The sequence below is a fragment of the Gorilla gorilla genome, chromosome 4, assembly GCF_029281585.2.
Source record: "Gorilla gorilla gorilla isolate KB3781 chromosome 4, NHGRI_mGorGor1-v2.1_pri, whole genome shotgun sequence".
NCBI classification, from domain to species: domain Eukaryota; kingdom Metazoa; phylum Chordata; class Mammalia; order Primates; family Hominidae; genus Gorilla; species Gorilla gorilla.
The window spans coordinates 21,872,302-21,888,060 of NC_073228.2; the positions used below are offsets into that span (position 1 = coordinate 21,872,302).

General features: G+C 38.5%; 1 protein-coding gene across 3 annotated transcripts in view; it reads right to left on the reverse strand.

The window, feature by feature from the left end:
- KCNJ16 (potassium inwardly rectifying channel subfamily J member 16) overlaps positions 1-15,759 on the reverse strand; it is a 58,493-nt gene that overhangs the window by 23,571 nt on the left and 19,163 nt on the right. Inside the window, exon 1 of one of the 3 annotated variants that reach the window (XM_004041089.5) lies at positions 5,242-5,433. The exons of 1 other annotated variant lie outside the window; for it this stretch is intronic. The gene's annotated coding sequence lies outside the window, so the exon portion shown is untranslated. Of the gene's footprint in view, positions 1-1,937; positions 2,001-5,241; positions 5,434-15,759 lie in introns of those variants that run through there. One more of the 3 variants, XM_055386667.2, reaches the window with a different exon arrangement.

Here is a 15,759-nt window from a genome sequence, read left to right on the forward strand (position 1 = left end):
TCAAGCTGTGATCAGAAATTTGCCTTTTAATATAATAATGGTGATTATTAGATATGGGAAGGATAGGGGTACAGAAGAGTGACCCAAAACAAAAAAGCCCTTTATGTCAGTGGCAGCCCTGCATTAATGAAATGAAGAGACATTCACACCATAACAGGTGATGATGGAGAGTCTGTTTGTCATGTCAAATTAGAGATAAAAGAATGCCTGAGACTGGGAAGCAGAAAAGCACATTTCCATCTTTGTGTCTGGAGAAACTTTACAGGATTGAAGTATGTATTGTCATCACAATTGAGAACTGTTTAAGTAGAAGCAGTGCCTTCCCCTTTGAAGAGGGTATATCTCCTGACATTGTAGGTGCAGATGGCCAGGTTTCTGGGTCTTTTAGCCTTGGGAGATCCTTGCTGATGGAATACAGCTTTTACAGCTCCATGCTAGCAGATTGTGGGGCTGGGGAGCTGAGAGGATCATCCTAGTGGCCGGGAGCAGTTATTTAGGGAGAAGATAGTAAATCTTCAACTAAGTATATTAGATCTGACACATGTGGATTCAAAGGCAATGTAATGGCCAGACTTCTAAGGTCGAAAGCCAAGAGTTTAGGATTGCCCACTGGAGTGTGGCATTTTCTGTTTTTGGGACGCATCCAGCTATGATTGTGAAAGGACGGAAATTCAGTTGAGCTGCTGGAACAGGGAGTAAAGAGGCAGGGCTTTAGTTAATCAGCTTAACAGTCACCCAGTGAGAGAACAGGGGAAGAGAAAGAGGGGAAAACCCAGTGTTGGGGAAGTTAGGAAAAGGGATAATAGGCAGTATGTAGATATTTATGTAAGTAAGAAGTCTGCATCAAATAGGTATGGCAAAAAAAAGTAACAGATCCAGATATGGAGCTGGGGTTTAGGACCTCCAAACTGAGAGAGGATAATCAGATAACAATTATCAGCCAGAGAGAAACACTTCTTACATGCCAGGCATTTTATGCCCATGAAATATGTTTAATTCTCCCAGTTACCCTGAGAACAAGGGATCAATATTATCCCCTATTTAAAGATAAATAATTGAAGCTTAACTAGTTTGGGATATTTATTCAGGGTCACAGGATAATACATGTTGGGGAAAAAAAAACATGAGAAATTTATCTCATTTTATTACTAAAGTTTTAAGCCTTCATAATAAAAGGAACTGTTGGACATGGAATCAGAGTGATGGTGGCTATTTGGACCTGAACTCAGGAAAAAACAACGCTCAGTCACTAGGACTGGAGCACAGGTTCAGAGCAGAACTCACTGCAATAAATGCTCGCTAAGTCACCTGAGATGAGTTTTAGAGCCACTCACTTAGGAGTTCTAGGAATGACCCATCCCACGGCCCAGAGCAGAGGGGCGTGCGTGTGGAATCAAATGCCCTCAGCTCTAGGGATTGGAGAAACTCACAAGCAGGGAAATTTAGGCAACTGATTATACTAAACAGTTAATCAATGTCAAGCTCAGAGGGCTAGCAAAAACGGGCAAGGAGAAAGGGAGGGAGGAAGGTGAATGGGGTTAAAAATATATCTTTCCCAGAAAATCAAGGCAAAGATTCAACAAAAATAGTTTTCTAGCCACAGAGAATTCCCAGTGGAAGTAGTGAATGCTGGTTTATTGGGAGATATTTCACATCTGAAATGTAGTGTTTGATTCCTGGTACCTCTTTTGTTTAATAGAGGTCACTATAGTGATGAAGGAGTGGAACAGGACCCTCCTTCAAAAGTGACAGTGGTAGAAGAAGCCACTGGGACACGGCCACTTTAAAGCAGATATGTTGATGTGGTCATTTATAGAGATCAACATGCAGAATGACTGATTTGTCTTTATTAAACTATGCACACACAAAAGAATGTCCCTAGCCTTAACTTTCATCTTGACCCTCATTACCCCTCATGTCAGCCCATCCCAACATACCTTCCCTGACCTCAACTGCGTGACTGACCAGCAGAGATTGGGCTCACCAGACGGGCAAGGCCCAGGGTGGAATGTGGATGTCTGAAATCAGGAAAAAGAAAAAACAGAGAAGAAACTATTAAAGGTGATAAATACTCACATATTCAAAGCTTTTATTGAACACCAGCTATGTTCCCTGTACTGTGATCTAGGTATGCTGAGATAGTCAAAACATGGCCCTGGCTGCAATTGGTTCACACCCTTGAATGCAGTTACGAATACTCTGTATTCATGCAGTAGAGACGGGTCCTGCTCTATGGTGCTACAAAGGGCGGGGCTAGAATCTGCTTATGAATTTTACAGGGATGTAGATTTAGTGTCTGTATCATGAAGAATGTTTTTATTGTTAGTACCTTACAACAGAAGCAATCTACTGAGTATTAACTCTGAATTTGGATAATCAACTTGAAGAATTTAAGGAAGAGCTTCCTGAGTTTGCTAGGTGGTTGAACTAGAAAACTCTGAAGTTCTCTTTTACCATTAGTATTTAAAGGTTTTATGTTATGCCATTTTCTTATTAACTGGTAAATAGCACTCCAATTTTATGAGATAAACAGTGGTGAAAGTCTTTCCAAAAAGATTGGAAATAAACAGTGTCAGACTTCATCTTCTCAATAAAGTCAAAAGACTTGAGTCTTCTAATTTTTTTTTTAAAAAATTGTGAGCCATATTTGTCATGCCAACAGGACAGATCATCCTGACCCATGTTTTGGTACTGTCTGTGCCTTTGCTCATTGCATTGACTTCTTAATTTTAGCTGACCTGTTTTCATTTTCATTCTGTAATTCTGCATAGGGCTCAAAGAAAACAAAACACTCAGACTGGATCAAGGATCTTCTAAGCAACAATGAAAAAAAAATACAACTCAGCAGAATGGCTACAAGGGAAGTCTCTAAGGATAGATGTTTCTGTTTCTTACTCTTGTGTTTCAGGGTGCCCCTGAATCTACTGTGATGTTGGGTGTGTTGCATCTTGAAGGTGACCCAAGCTCAGGTTTTGATGATATGGCTTATTAGGTTCTTATCATGACTTGTGATTCCAGATGAATTATTAAGTGATGCAAACAAAACAGTACCTTTACTTTCATCACTTAGATTTGATTTTTGAGTCAGTCTAGTTTCTGTTTGAATCTCTTCTCCAACATTTGCCTATGTGAACTCAGAGCAGTTATTTTACCTCTGTGTTCTCTGTCTTTTTAAAAGGACAATTATAAGAATTTAACCAGATAGCATTGTAAAATACTAGGTATCTCATAAATGTCAGTAGTTTTTGCCTGAAGCTTAAGCTCTCAAACAAAATAGGAATTTCTGCTTTGGCTGATTTGAGGCAGCTACTGTAACAATGGTAGAAGAAACCATCAGGAAAAAGCCACTTTAAAGCAGATATTCTGAGGCCTATTAAGGGGGTGGCCTATTAAGAGGCCACCTCTTAATAAAGATCAAAATGAACATTATTTGTCTCTGTTAAACTATGCACACACAAAAGAATGTCTCTTGCCATAACTTTCTTCTCGACCCCCATGACTCCTCATGCCAGCCCATCCCACCATACCTTCCCTCACCTCAGCTGCATGGCTGACCTGCAGAGATTGGGCTTACCAGACAGGCAAGGTCCGGGGTGGAATGTGGATGTCTGAAAGCTGAAGATTAAATATTGCAGGTCAGAAAACCATGGCAGGAGCAGGTCAGGGCTGGTATTGGTTGTCAGAGGCAGCTTTGATATTGCAACTGTATTCCATCTTCCTCATCACAAAATTGCAATTGGCTTGTGTTTTCTTAACTTGAGAGCAAAACATGTATTCTTTGGAATTGCACCACTTGGTATATTACTGAGAGCTTAGCTATTAACCCCCTATCACTCTCTATATCAGTTTCTCTCCTCTCTAAAATGGAGCTAACAATAATTGTCTCCATTTACTCTGTGCTCCTTGTGTGTCAGGTACACAATTATCAAATGAAATTAAATAATATCTAAGATATAGATACTAGTAAAGGCTTTTGAAAAGGAGGCAGAGAGAAGCTTAGTAATTTGGGGGAAGGTCACACTGCCAATGCATAGCCAATTTGGTCTCTACCTTGCAGATTATAGACTTTCAGAACTTCTAATCTTTTTTAAAAAAAATAATTTTGAGCCATATTTGTCAGGCCAACAAGACAGATCATCCTGACTCATGTTTTGGTACTATCCGTGCCTTTACTCCTTGCATTGACTTCTTAATTTTAGCTGACCTGTTTTCATTTTCATTTTGTAATTCTGCATATGGCTCAATGATAACAAAACACTCAGACTGGATCAAGGATTTTCTGAGCAACAATTAGAAAAAATACCCACACTCCATCTGAATTCTCAGGATTATTTCAAGATTCATGGGAAATTTTTTAAAAGGCAGGGGAGGGATTTTAAACAGAAAAGCTTAACATGTTTCATAAGTAAGTCATTTATGGCTAAACCCATGGCCAGGCATCTATACTGTCTTAGAATTTTCACATGGATAAGCTGCCTTCCTTCAACTTGTGCCACTTCTTCTAGTGAAATGGAAACCTGAAGGCATGGAATGTAGTAGGTGTTATTTACTCCATAGCAACAGTCCAGATTACAAATTGAAAGAAAGCAATGAGCAGAAGAAAAACATTAAAAGTTCAAAAGCCCCGTGCTTTTATACTTAGTCAGATTTCAATGCTTGAAGGGCTTATTATTTATTGAAGTTACCTTTTAGCAGTTGTTTTTCTAAAGAGTCTTTACGGCATTTCTGTCTATATTTTTAGTTGTGAAGATGTAATTCCAAATTGATGTCAACGTATTTTATGACACAGTTTCAAATTCGCGATGCTACTTTGCTGTCACTTTGCAACAGTGGAAGAGTGACAAAGACATACAAAAAAGATGGTTTTATGAATGACTGTTTTCCACAGGAAATGAAAGATTCACCTCTTCCACGTTGCTCCACGTCAGTAAGTTATGTCAGCTGGCTAAGTCATCATCCTTTTAGTCTCTCTCTGTCTCTGAATGTTACTTCCCTTAATGGATCTGCAAATGGCACTGACATTTTTAATCTGTTTGGCTCAGCATTCCCCAGAGATATATGAGAGAAAGAAAACCTATTCCCAGCCATAGAGCATGCCTCCATAAAGCATGACTGCTGAGCCAAAAAAAGCATCATAAAGATGCATATTAGCAGGGATACATGCGAAAAGGATGAGCTTAAAAGAGCAGACAAGCAATTAGTTCAGGCTTGGAACACTTTTAATCCACGACACGATCTTACCTTAGTGAAAGATGATGAAGTGCAGATCTGAACCCCATGTCCTTTTCATCTTGTAAGAGCACCGTAGCTGAGCATCTCAGGGCCCTTTTCTCTTGGCCCTGTTAGTACCCTTCTGAAGCTGTCAGCACCTACCGCCATGGAGATGAGAAACCCCACAGGAGAATCTCTCTCTTCTTTGCCTTTCCGGATACATTCACCACAGACAAAGGCCACTGAGTTCTCAGCTTCGCTCTAGTGAATCGACACTTTCTTTAACTGGTTCCCATGCCTACGCATAGTAGATAGTCTTGCCAATGGTGGCGGACAGAAAACAAGAACCAAGAATAGCCTTCTTCCATGCCCATTTACACTTTGTTTTCTGATCAAACCTCTGGAAGCTTATATAATAATAAAAATCTTTCCATATCACAAAAGTGGCCACACATTACCCCTAAATTTCTTATTGTCCTGGAAGGCTGGATTTTCTCTTACTGACACCTCCAGGTCTTGTACAACCTCTTCCAAGTGTGTTCTTCTTAAGTGTAGGTGCTCTGTGATTGTGACAGCAAAGATTTTTCTATGCAAATGCACACTTTGTCTGACTATGTAACCCTATACCTATGGCAAACAGCATCTTGCCCAACATCATTTCATTTGGGTTTCAAGGAAGCGTGTGCCCCCCAGAAAGACTATCAACAACCTCAGTAGTGACTCCAAGGACAAAGTTTAGATGTTCTTTCAACGTGCTGGTCTTGTTTTGCTGTTGGTTCATTTGCTTCCTCTAAATTTCAGATTAGAGAGGGAGCAAATTTCTTGTAAAGAAGCATTACTTGCCAGGTGCAGTGGCTCATGCCTGTAATCCCAGCACTTTGGGGGGCTGAGGCAGGAGGATGGTTTCAGCTCAGAAGTTTAAGACCAACCTGGGCAATGTAGTGAAACCTCATCTCTACTAAAAATAAAAAATAAATTAGCTGGGCATAGTAGCATGTGCCTGTAGTCCCAGCTATCTGGGGTGCTGAGGTAGGAGGATCACCTGGGATGCTGAGGTAGGAGGATCACTTGAACCCAGGAGATCGAGGCTGCAAGTTTGCTAGGATGACACCACTGAACTCCAGCCCAGGTGACAGAGTGAAATCCTGTCTCAAAAAAAAAAAAAAAAAAAGATAAAATAAAAATGAACCATTACCCAATAAATAGCACAGTAAATACTTGTGCTGTTTACTCAGATAATGGAGCTGGTAGAAAAGGAGTTTTGGAGTGAGGAAATCAATAATTGGTGTTTTATTGTGCAAAATTTGATATGCTTTCTGACAACCAAATGAACATGTCAAGGAGACAATATATTAGTCTGGAGCTCAGGGGAGAATTTCAGAATGGAAATATAAGATTGGAAGTTATCAATGTACATAGAGTAATTGCAACCATGAACATGGATGAAACAATACAAGAGTCAGAGTAGTTAGAAAGGAGAAGGATTCCAATGATGAAGGCCTAGGACAGCCTAATTTAAGTCTGGGAAAATGAGGAGGCTATAACTAAGAAGACTGAGAAAAAGAATTGCTTGAAGTAGGAGGAAAAATTGTGACATGTGATATGAAGTAAAGAAAGTGTTACAAGCAAAAGGCAGTGTGGTCGGGCATGGTGTCTCACCCCTGTAATCCCAGCAGTTTGGGAGACTAAGGCGAGAGGATTGCTTGAGCCCAGGAGTTCTTGACTAGCCTGGGCAAAATAGTGAGACGCTGTCTTGACAAAAAAAAATATATATGTGTGTGTGTGTGTGTGTATACACACACACATACACATATATACACAAATATATATTTATATACACAAATATATAATACACATATAAATATATATATACACAAAAATATATATACACATATAAATATATATTATATACACAAATATATATTAAATATATATATTATATACACACATATAAATATATATATTAAATATATATATATAATATATATAAGCTGGATGGTGGTGCACACATGTAGTCCCAGCTACTTGGGTGCCTAAGGCGGCAGGATCACTTGAGCCCAGGAGGTCAAGGCTACAGTGAGCCCTGGTCATGCCACTGCCCTCCAGCCAGAGCGGCAGAGTGAGACCCTGTCTCAAAAAAAAGGAAAGGAAAAAGAAAAAGTCAGTGATCATGTGTGTTAGATACTAACAATCAGTCAAGATAAGGACAAGAATTGACCATTGGATTTAGCAGTGTGATGTCACTGGTGACCTTGATGAAAGATGTCACAACAGAGTTTTGGAGATAAATGCCTGATTTGACTAGGGACGAGTAAAAACGGTGACAGGAAGTGTTGAAAGCATGCAGAAAGCCTACAGAGAGTTCCGCTGTCAAATGGGGTAGAAAAATGTGGTGATGGATGGGAAGGGATGTGGAGGTCCAAGTGGGGTTAATTTTTCGGGGAAATGGTTATTTGTCTTGTTTTAATTTTTCACATAAGATTTTGCCAACTGATTAATTTTTGTAGTTAAGGAAATGTCCTGCAATTACTCTTGGGTGTCATTGCTATTAAAAATAACTACTTGTGCAGGTAGTGGTGGCTCACGCCTGTAATCCTAGCACTTTGGGAGGCTGAGGCAGGCAGATCACGAGGTCAGGAGTTTGAGACCAGCCTGGCCAATATGGTGAAACCCCGTCTCTACTAAAAATACAAAAATTAGCCGGGCGTGGTGGCACATGCCTGTAGTCCCAGCTACTCGGGAGGCTGAGACAGAAGAATTGCTTGAACCGGGAAGGCAGAGGTTGCAGTGAACTAAGATTGTGCCACTACACTTCAGCCTGGGCAACAGAGAGAGACTCCATCTCAAAAAAAAAAAAACAAAAAAAACAAAAGTACTTTTGGTGAACAAGAAGAAAGAAGAAGGTGTCCTGACTGGTCTCGTAGTTTCATTGTAAAATCATGGGGAGAGAATGGAATACTATTTTGAATCAGCCACTGGGTCCTTTGTGCATGTGATGTTACTAACCACTGGCTTCAACTAATCAGGTGAAAATGAATAATTCAATGAACTCTTTTCCATCTTTTTCTCTCATTTTTTCCACATCATGTAAAATACTTCACTTAATTCTTAAATAAAACATTGCTTTTATAATCATATAAAACAACATAAACTATAGGAAATATAAATTCTGTGATAATACTTTTCAGTAAACGTTAACTTAAATGTCCTAAAATCCACAATTTAATTGTAATCTAATTCTAAATTACTTGTTCACTAAGAACATTGCTTGGTGTACAGTGAATGCTTAATACTTAATTCTTTAAAAAAATGGATGAGTGGCTAAATAACATAACACTAAAGAAATCTGCAAGTATTGGTAGCGGGCATCTGTAATCCCAGCTACTCAGGAAGCTGAGGCAGGAGAATTGTTTGAACCTGGGAGGTGGAGTTTGCAGTGAGCCGAGATGGTGCCACTGCACTCCAGCCTGGGTGACAGAGCGAGACTCTTTCTCAAAAAAAAGAAATCTGCAATTATAATCATTTATCTCAAGAATGATATTAGCATTAAGGCTATGTTATAGCTCTGAGTCTTTTACAAATCAAAAGCAAACATGAAACACCAGATGGTTAAATTGAGTCTACTTAACCTAGCAGATTGATATGTTAATGATAGCTAGAGACAGATAGATATAATTTTTATATACATATCGTTTTCATATAGCTTTTGCAGTACTATTGAGAAAGTACCTAAATTGTTCTGAACGGAATCATTTTAAATGCACAGAATATCCTAGGTCTGGGTTTCTCAACCTCAATATTTAGGGCCAGAAAGTTCTTTGTTGTGGGAAGATGACCTGTGGTTATGGCATTTAGTTTAACAGCATCCCTAAACTCTTCCCACTAGATGCCAGTATGACCCCAAACCCCAGTAGAGACATCCAAAAATGTGACCAGACATTGCCAGATGTCCCTTGGTGAGCAAAATCACTCCAGGTTGAAAATCATTCTCTAGACTCAAATAACCAAGTAGACAAGTTTTATTCTTAGTTAGCAGAATGTATAATAGACTATGGATTCACAAAATATATAAATAGCATTTCTTTCCTAAAATACAGTGAAGGTGAATGATTTAAGGAGGCAGTAAACGTGTAAAATGTGAACAAAAGGAAGCAATGTTTGTAACACCGAATTTGCTCTGTAGCAAAGTTTATGAAAATATAAACGTATAAGTAGAAAGCTGGACTTCTGGAAAAATGCGTAGGGATAAAGCACATTTTCATGGAGGAAGGAGTGCAAGTATTGGTTTTTCAGAGAATCGTGTTAAAATTGGTTTAATTTCTTATCTTTAAAGTGAGAGGCAACACAGTGGTTAAGAATTGAGATAAAGTGCCAGTCTGCCAGTTAGAATCCTGTGTCTCACTACTTTAACACTCTGTGCCTCACTACTTTAACACTCTGTGCCTCAATCCCCCATTCTGTAAAAGGAAGATAATAAAAATATATTAGCTCTTAGCAGAAGTAAATGAATTCATATTTGTAAAGCACTTAAAACAGGCAAAAATAAATGTCATCTAAGTGTTTGTTAAGTCTGATTGGGAGAATATAAAGAGAGGTGTACATAGTTTGGTGAGTGAGAGTAATGTTTTTCGGGTGGTGAAAAGACAAACAGAAAATAAGAAGTACTGGAGTAAATTCCAGTACTGAAGACACAGGCAGAGAAGTATCAGGTAAGATGAAAGATCCACAAATGAAAGGCGTTGATCTTGGAGAAAAGCTGTACCACTATTCTTCTGATAGTCCGTATAATAATCAAACTAACCCAGTAATTTGAAATAGAGAAAACAATTGTCTGACTTATATGTAATACCACGTAGGCATTAGGAAATGAATACAATTTTTAAGTTTTACTGATTTTTCTTATCCGACTGAAATTTTTAAGTTGTTCTGTACAGCCTCAGCCCCTGCTGAAATCCTGCCTTCAGATAGACCCAAACAAACTTCACAGGTGCCATTTTTGCCGGCCTGAGGGCTTCCTGTTATTCTAACTGCCTGGTTACCATAGGATATAGAGGAAGTGTCTGAAGTTCTCACTGCTAAAGGGACTTTCCTCCTGTAGATCTCTCACACTACTTATGATTCTAAAGTTATTTGAATCCCTCTGATGTATTTTCGTTTCTTTGACCAAACCGTGCTGAAGTGAAATTGATTATCCTAATAGATTTCAAAATCTGAAATCACAAATAAATCAGTGATGGGTTGGCTAACATGTAGTTCCTCTCAAATTAGTGATCATCATATCATTTTAAAACTTAACAGTGAGGCTTAATAAGGATTTTGGTTTGGGTCACTTTTTTGTGTGAATTTGAGTGAATTATTTTTTTCTTCTCCTTGTATCTACTCCCAAACACACATAGCACCAGGCAAAGACCCTCTGAGGATTGCCAAAATGACTGAGTGAAGAAATGCCATGAGAAAGATTCAACCCACAATATGAATCATGAGAAAGGCATTAACACCCAAGCATTTATTGCCTCAGCTCCTCCACAACACCCCTCAAGATGACTGTCCGTCTCTACTTGACTGTTTTCGTGGACTAAGACCTCATTCACCCCTAAATGCATTCTATTCCTATTTTATGATGACTCGACATTACCCATGAGGAAGTCCTTCCTTAAACTCAGATAAAAACGTGTCTCCCTATAGCTTTCACAAGATCTTCCTGTCCTCATGCTGTCCCCTGAAGCTCTGCAAAACAAGTCTCGTACTACTTCCAGGAGCCTGTTCTTCACATAAAGATAAACATTTTGTAGTTGCTTCTTTACCTTCTAACCCAGTCTTCATTTCTTGCAGTAAAAAATCTCCATTATATTATTTTCCTTGATATCTATAGTGATTGTTGAATCTGTCACTTTTGACAGAGAAAAGGGTGGGGACAAAAGTGAAAATCATGGGTCAGAAGTACAACTGGCATCAATCAATACTGCTGTGATATATGGTCAACTTATTCGTAGGAAGCAGAGTGCTGGTGCATTGTAACTGCCTCTCTGGAGGAAATAAAAGGACTGATTTGTAGAGTTTCCCATTTCTGTGGTGTAAATACTCCACGCACGGCTGATGTCAAGTCACTGATATGAGGCTTCAGAATGTGGATTTGATAAGAGGTGTAAACAGTTAGCTCTTGTGAGCTAGTGGGAGCTGGCTCAGGCACTTAGAATTTGCTCAACACCTGGTTATTCTTTGAATGTCTTTAAAAAATGTTATATATTTTAATTCATAATTATTGAGGTGCTGTTTGACCAGCCCCATATCAGTCCAGGTTATCTTCAAAATTCCACTTCAAAGGTTCCATTCCACTCAAAATTCAACTTCAAAGCTACTATGAGTGGAGGAAATACATAAAGTCATAGAAAAAGCTTCTAATATTTGAGTCAGAAAAAAATCTTCGACGACAGTGCTAGAAATAAAATTGGGGAAAGCCCGTATATCAGTGTACATTATAATTTAATAATATCTATACGCACACACACACGTAATACAATTATTATATGTCACTAGGCCATAAAGGTTTTTTTTTTTAATCAAAGGGAAAAGAAAGAAGATTTCAACTGCTGTCTTGTTATATGAGGCATACGGCAAAAATGATTTATCTTAAATTTTTAAATTGTTTTCCTATAACTCAGTAAGCATTTAAGTCCTTATGATAAATTAATAAAATGTTATGAATATTCAAGTTAGAACTGTACTCATGAATAAAATTATTTTTATGTTTAGCCTTTTCCACACTTGATTGACTCCTAAATTCTTCAAAGCACGAATATGTTTGCTTTTGTTCTCCAGTGAATCCATTCTGCAGTAGTTACTTGTTGAGTCACATTTCCCCAAGGGTGCAATTTACACCCTTACTCTATTCATACTGAACCAAACTCGTTGAGACAAACTGTGTTCACACTGAATGAGAGTTAGCAGGAAAATTTTTTTTAAGTTATTACTTGGCTGCATCCTGGGATCTAAAATGGGGAGAAGTATGAGATAGAGCTGGAGTGGTAAGCAGCATCTGGTAATTCATGTTAAAGAATTTGTATTATTCTAGGAAAGCATTAAAGAGCTTTGATCAGGAGACTAACACAATCTGATTAGCATAAAGATAAAACACTGAAGATCTGTATTTAAGATTCTGGCTCTAGTGTTGAGAACAGATTGGCCAGACAAGTGATGAGGAGGTCATAACCTAGGGAACAGATTCAAGAGGGACTTGGAAATCAGAATCAACAATAATTAGAAATCCATAATGAAGGAAAGAGAAGAAAATGGAGGTGAAGGAGCAGAATAGAAGGATGGGAAAGAGTCAAGGTTCTTTGCAAGGAAAGAGTGGATACAGATGCAATCAGGTCTATGGATGGTAGACAAGAAGTTTGTGATTTTATTTTCCCTGTTAAATAGGGGTAGTGGGTAAAGGAGACAAGAGTGGAGATTTGAAGAGAACAGAAAATATTTGAAATAGTCACTGTAGAAAAATTGAAAACTATGGTATATGGGGCTGTGATGAGGGCCTGTTCTTAGTCACATTTCCTTGAGAATCTAATAGAATATGTATGTTTTTAAAAAGCATTCCTGGTGCTCCTGATGGAGCTCTTATTTCTCCATCCTCCTGCTCCTGACCTGCTCCTCTAATTTCTACTGAAACCCACCAAACAATATAAACACTTTTTGATTTAAAATTTTTAATAAGGTAACTCATTCCATTCTTGGTTCCTAGTTAGACCCCTAAATGGCCTTTCTAACAAAAACAGTGACATTCTCACAAAATATTTGCTCCAAAAATGTTTGCTAGAAACTTCCAGGACAAATCCTGGCAAGAGTGGGGAGACAGGGGCGCATGGGTCATGCCATTGACATGTCCTTTGTGTGGATCCCCGTAATGCAGTGAACGAACAAACCTCCCAGTGAGGTCATGTCTCGTTTGGGGTTGAACGGCTAACTCTGTATCTGTGATCACATTAACAAAAGTGCACATAAAATGCCCAGGAATTTTTCCTTTGTGTGATTATGAAATTAAACTTACACAATATCGTGTCTGCAAAATGAGCATTTCACCATGGAAATTTATTTGATTGTAATAGGGTTCAAAAGAGAATAGAGAAAATTTGATATGTTAGGACATGTTACCTCTTCAGTTGGCTGTGTCACGTACCTTTCTGCACTTCTGAAGTATCACATTTTAAATGTAGGTTGGTCTACACTCTAAACAATAAAGTTTATATCCAAAAACCCTGACCAAGTTACTAGCTGTAACTTGCTTTACCAGTAGAAGCTGTTGAGAACACTGAGGCAGAAACTCTAATATCCATTCACGCTTGCTCTGAGATGCTTGATTCTCAATAAAGGAGAAGGTTGTTATCACCTGATTATGAAGAGAATGACTTAATTCTTCACCCCACTTAATGTACATATTGTCACATCAATAGTACAAAAGATTGTTAATTTAGAAATATAGGCGCCTATTATGATGTAATAATAATAATGATAGTTATTATTTATTGAATAAGCATTACCTATTGGAACTTTGGTAATTGTCTTACAGAAATTATGCTTTAATTCTCAAACAACTTTAGAAGGTAGGTGCTAATGTCACTATAAAAATTTTTAAATAAACAAATTAAAAATTAAATAAGTTCATAATACTTTTCCATGCTTACAAGATGAATAAAAGGTATTGGCAGAATTTCAATGGAAACAATCTTATATCAGAGACCACATATTTCTCAGTGAATAAGGGCAAAATGGACCTAAGAAAATAGAGCCAATTTGAACTGTCCACAGGCACATGTCATATGACCTCTAAGTAGTTCCACAAAGAAAACAACCACCCAAATCAGACTGTATGCAGGACACTCACAAGCAGTGAGGCTTTTGCTGAAATGGACTGGAAAAAGGATTGAGTAGGCTGGGTGCGGTGGCTCATGCCTGTAATCCCAGCACTTTGGGAGACCCAGGTGGGCAGATCACGAGGTCAGGAGATCAAGACCATCCTGGCTAACACAGCGAAACCCCGTCTCTACTAAAAAATACAGAAAAATTAGCCAGACGTGGTGGCGGGCGCCTGTAGTCCCAGCTACTGGGGAGGCTGAGGCAGGAGAATGGCGTGAACCCAGGAGGCAGAGCTTGCAGTGAGCCGAGATAGTGCCACTGCACTACAGCCTGGGTGACAGAGCAAGGCTCCATCTCAAAAAAAAAAAAAAAAAAAGAGAGGATTAAGTAATATAAAATGCCAAATTATCACAGATTTGAGCTAGATCAAAGGGATCTTGACCCAAGTTTGAATCAGTTTCAACATTTTTTTGGTACCACATTTGATACCCAGTGGCCCTAAATGATTTCCTAAATCTGGGCAGGGCTAATCTTGCCATTTAAAAGTTTCTGTATAGAGATCCTAATAAAGATTGTGGAAATAAACAACAATCATCTGAACCAGAACAAGCAGAAATTATTTATCCAGAGCTTGCAAGGAAGACAGGCACTATCACTTTTGTTTGCCAGAGACTCACAGGCAGGCAGAGGAGTGGAAAATCTTTACAGTAGAAAAAGTAGAAAAGTTTCACGTTTGCCCTGATCAAAAGCTGTTGGCTGAGGAAGCTGGAGGTAGTCTATGTGGAAGCCGGGCTTCCTCTATAAATGGTTTGAGGAGCACATTTTCTTTCTCTGGTTGGTTCTAGGTTAGAAGTGAAGGCAAGCATAAGGAAAGCTGAGAGTGATTGACCAAGTTCTGACCATTTTGGGCCAAATGGCTACAAAGGTTATGATTGGGCTTCCTGGGGTGGTTCCTGCAGAGATTATGGTCAGAGTGGTTTTGTCTTACATGGTCTGGCCAGTATTTATTTGTATATTCAGCATCTCAAGATAAAAAACATAGTATGGTGGTAAATGCTATGTGGGACAGCAGCTTTACACAAACGTGTTTCTTAAGCCTATAGCCCACACCAATACTTATAAATTGAGCTATTTGTGAATTAAACAAACAAAAGTAAATTACTCAGATGCTCACATAAGTTGAATCGAGAAAATAATATCTAATTGCTTTTTTTTAGGGAAGCTTGGTTTTCTTAGAAGTCTGTCTGTTAGCCAATATATTAAAGGTTGATTGATTTAATTATAATTGAATCTGTCTGAACTTAATAAAACCTACTGTGACAAATGCTCAGTGATGACTGGTGATGATTTTCTGTGGACAAATTCTACGGCCTTGCAAGATAGGATTTGGAGAGCAAGAGTTCCTGCCGTTTCTCAGGACTGGTTAACTCTAGCCAGTAAGATGTGTCATGTTCTTGGAAACATGATTTGCCTACAGTGCATTTACTTTCCAGTGTAATTCTATGTAGCGTCCTAAATTGTTTCAAACCTGCGGGGGACAGTGGTATAATAAATTTCAGCCCTATCAAATCTACCACCTCGAATTTGTTTAATCACAAAAAATTAAGAAAATATATTTTATCATTCCCCCCACCTTTCACCTCATTGACTAATAAATAAGTGCAATGGATGGTTACAATAATTTAAATACCTCACCTT